We start from the raw sequence: 4,409 nt of genomic DNA on the forward strand, positions 1-4,409 counted from the left end.
ACGCGGGAGCTGATGGCAGGGGGCGGTGGATATTTGTGGCAGTCAATGTGGATATTGTGGATGAGTTCTTCTGTGTCATCACGTTCTATTAGTTCTACAGCTTCAGTTTCGGAACTTTCACGCTTAGTAACACATACAGCTGTTCCCTCACCACAATGCACCAGTGAAAAGTGACCCCTTTCAAACAGTGTCGCGTTCCGAACGTTGTTTAAGCGACATACACCGGTATTGCGGTATTTTAAAAATTCATATCATAACAAAAATAAACACCGGTATTCGGTATGAACCGGTATACCGCCCAGCACTACCACATATTGACATTTCTGAACGTTTTATGAGACGTGCAGCAAGTGTATTTTAGCTTATGTCCTGTTGGTTTATGTACGCATCTAACCGCCTAACTATGCAGCAGATTTGTTCTGAATGAATCTCTTCCCAAATTGTCCCTCCCTAACATTCTCATCTCGTTTTTATTCGTTTTATTCGTTTGTCATTCAAAAAGAGTTTTAGTTCGTTATCGTCGGTGAAAAAATGTTGACAAAAATTATGACGAATATAATTCATCAACGAAATTAACACTAGTTCTAACATAGTAAAAACATACAATACGGTCCCAGTCACCTAGGTTCAGCTTCTGGACTGCCATCCCAAAAGGTTACAGGTTCACTTCCATGCAGGGGCAACACAGGAACAAGAAATATACTAGTACAGCACTCACATACTCCAGTTTGCTCAGGAGGAGTGTTCATGTAATTAATTACTGTACAGTAACAAATTATGGATAAAAAAATATCTCTTAAATGACAAGTAACTGACATATAATGAAGCACCTCTGTTAGTCTTGAGGTAGAATCAGCAGAGAAATTAGATCAGGGCTTCTCAAATTTCTTATGTGCTTATATACCGTTTACACTTGCACTGTAATGCACTTAGTGCGTTCATAGATTAGACCTTATTAAAAGAAACAATGTAATGAGAAATGCAAAGCGACTATGAATTATACATAGTGATTAGCTATGTAAAGTGGAATTGGAGTTTGCTTGATCATGTCACCTTAATGCTTTTCTTACTTTGATTTGGCAGCACAAATCTAAAAGACTAAACAGAGTGATAGTATCAAAGTATCACTTGCGTAACGAGGTGTCAAAAGCAATACACGATTGTGAATAAGAAAACAGTAGTTTATTTGGTGACAAACTGGATGTTCCTGATATTCTCAATGAGCCCACAATTCATGTTTCTGCATGCAAATCCCAGTTCTAAGAAATGTGGCTATAACAACAACAATGATTTGTACAGTGTAATTTTAAAATCAGCCTTTTGAAAGCAAGAGCAAAAAGTCTCAAGTCACTAGAATTAAAACCCTCATTAAAAAGTAAGAACTCTTCTACACATGCACAAATCCACAAACATCTCTGCTCTGGCTAATGTATTTGACAGTTCTTATGATGCTGCATGACAAGAAAAAGCTTGAGCAAATTGATGCTAGAACACTCTCCCTCCGCACACACTCCACGGCCATCCGGCTCTCAGTGGTACATGAGTCAGCTTGTGCCCAGCCTGAATTACAGTCATGCTGCTAGGCCATGCTGTGCTAAATCACAGTCAAAATGGCCTGGCCTGTTTTAGCAAGCTGCAGTCGACAGGACCAATGGCCTGAATTTTATCTCTGCCCAAGAGCTGTTTCAGGGCCATGTTTCCTCATACAGCAGAAAGGAGCATTTTTCAATGCATTCCGGACCATGAACTAAATCCTAACATTCACGGAAAACGGCTGTGGAGAGATATGATCCAGACAAAATAGGTTGAATGTTGATTAGTATATTAGTAAATGTAACTAATTCTCTATGTTGCAGTTAAAATACATGAACAAGAGTAGGGCAATGCTGCCAGGCTCTCTGACTTGATTTCATTGAATGGTTACAAAATAACAAATGCATATGTCAATCAAATTAGAGGACAATAAGATGCATATTCTTTTTTTATATTGACCCAAAATATAGGTCGCATGGGTCTTTTATGAAAGGGCCACAATTTTCAGAGGAAAACAACACTTACAATACAAATAGGCTGATAAAATGCTGTGCATTATTATGATGAAAAAATAAATTGGTATAATCAGTGTTTAAATCGGATGAGGATATGTTTTCTACATCAAACTCAACAGCTTTTTGGCACAAATGTATCTGTCAGTTGATTGAATGAATCTAGTCAAATTAGGTGGGCACCAATATGGACAGGTTGTGTGACTTTCCCTCATCTTCAACAATTAAAAAATCTACAGGTAAGTAAAAGGTACAAGAAAATTCGACCCATACATTGTGCTGACCTTTTTTTTTTTTTACGCAATTAAAAATTTAAACCTTTTTCAAATTCTTTTTTCTATTAAGCCAGTCATGTTAAAGTTGCAATGTTATGGAAGTTACAGTAGATCTTTTCTTCTTTATTGTGACATCAAAGTGTAACATTATCGAAAACGAAAAAAATGCAGTGCAGGGACTTGGTTCTATCCATCGTTTGTTGATTGGATTTTGAGATGTGGCGTTTTTTTCAGAAATTAATGTGAGATTGCAGACTGCATGATTGGAGAAATCCGGGTGACATTTTCACTGGAAGATTGGGGTATTTTTTTATTAAAAATTAACATACATGGGCAAATCGTTTACAATAAAATAACATGCATTTACAAAATAGATAGGGTGAAATTTCATTTCATGCAGACTTGTTGTTGCATCTACACGGTTTGTGTTTATATTATTAAACCAATACGTTGAACTGTAAAGACTGTAAAATCTCCTGTTCATTAAGCAAAACCGGATGAGAACCACCAAATAATAATAATAAAACTTGTTTTGTAAGTAAAAATAAGCCTAGTTTTTAATTAAAAATTAGATGAGTGCTGTCACTATAGTATGTATACTGAAAAACACTATGAATAAAAAGCATCTGCTAAATGACAACATGCTATTAACTTACTAAATAACTAAATATAGATATTAACAAAATGAGGGGGGAAAATAATTTGCAAACTAGTACAATTCATATAAAACTACCTTTTCCCAATAAAAACAGCAAACTTGTCCTGGCAGGTCAAAAGACCACTTAATGGACGCCACATATGAATTGTGGGCTTAAATGACTGTGTTACTCTTGACCTGCAGTGTGTCAACACATCCTGTCATGCATCACAACACTGCTACTGACCTCATTCAGATGCCTGCCCTCTTCTTAGGTCACATATGCTAAATTGTATGCCAATTTATTGATACCACATACAAATCCAGAGAATGTCAAGTGTAGTTTCAATGTGCACAACCACGTTTTCAAGTCAAGTCAGGTTGCTGCCAGGTTGCATTCGCTCCATCACAGCAAGCTAGCTAGTCCTCCAATAGCAGCTAGCTACATATACCAGCTTAAGCATAAAACAAAGGTATTCTCTGTTATAAGCGCTAGTCCCAGGCTCTTTTGCGTGGCTGCGAGTCACATTTGTGTCGGCCTGATCCAGCGCAAGGCCAGAACTCTGCTGCAGATGTGTCGCGCGTTAACTCCAGGTCAAACTCCCGGCAAACTACAGCTCTACGACAACACGAGCGCACAAACACGCGCTTTCGAGTCGCTCGGTCCTAAACACACGAAAGCACGTGTTCATGGTCGCTAACAGAAATAAACGACTGTCTGAGGTGGATGAATTTTCACTAGCTCGCTGCGTGCTTACCTCCTCTTCTTCTTCTCCTCGCCTTCTCCAGTTCACTCCCATACATACATAGGCACGCCAATAAACAGATCCCCAGAACCGCGGAAGTGTCGGCGTTTATCGCTTCCACGTTAACGATGGCCAAGTCAGATTTTCTTCTCTCTTACAAGGCTTGACAGTGAAATCAAGAGTGTGGCATGACTGCAGGGGTGGAGGTTGGTTGGTGGGACAGTAATTTCTCTCTCTCTCTCTCTTTCTCTGTCTCTCCTTTCCTTTTCACTGCCATTTGCTCCAGGGAATAATGTGCCGTTATCTTTTAATCAGGTCCCGTGTCTCAGGACTCGGGCTGATATGAAATGCATTTGGTAGATCAATGTTTTCAGACCTCACATCTTGTTTTAATCAGGCTATCATCTCTTCTCACCCTCTCCAGCAGTTGTAAAAGACCTTTTTTGAAAAAGAAATGCATATATTTATGTAGAGTGAAGTCTGATCTTTGAGAAAATATAAATATAAATATAAATTTTTTTTTACATTTTTACTGAACTGTACCATAAATTTGTCCTATGGTGTGACATAGCAAAAGTTAAGAAAAAAAAAACTCTTAATAATATATAAATAGCATGAGAGGGATTTATCTTCATTGTTAGACGCTTATTTTCATATAGTGTTATTTATTTAATATGAAATTATAATTAACATCATTTTTTCCCAA

At 37.8% G+C, this 4,409-nt stretch overlaps 1 protein-coding gene across 2 annotated transcripts in view; it reads right to left on the reverse strand.

The window, feature by feature from the left end:
- Positions 1 to 3,937, reverse strand: part of LOC107673832 (mitogen-activated protein kinase 9-like) — a 25,312-nt gene extending 21,375 nt beyond the window's left edge. For both annotated transcript variants that reach the window (XM_016467642.1, XM_016467641.1), the window contains exon 1: positions 3,716 to 3,937. The gene's annotated coding sequence lies outside the window, so the exon portion shown is untranslated. The remainder of the gene's footprint in view (positions 1 to 3,715) is intronic.
- Positions 3,938 to 4,409: the final 472 nt, after the last annotated feature.

The sequence above is a fragment of the Sinocyclocheilus anshuiensis genome, unplaced genomic scaffold (assembly GCF_001515605.1).
Source record: "Sinocyclocheilus anshuiensis isolate Anshui unplaced genomic scaffold, SAMN03320099.WGS_v1.1 scaffold700, whole genome shotgun sequence".
Lineage (NCBI taxonomy): Eukaryota > Metazoa > Chordata > Actinopteri > Cypriniformes > Cyprinidae > Sinocyclocheilus > Sinocyclocheilus anshuiensis.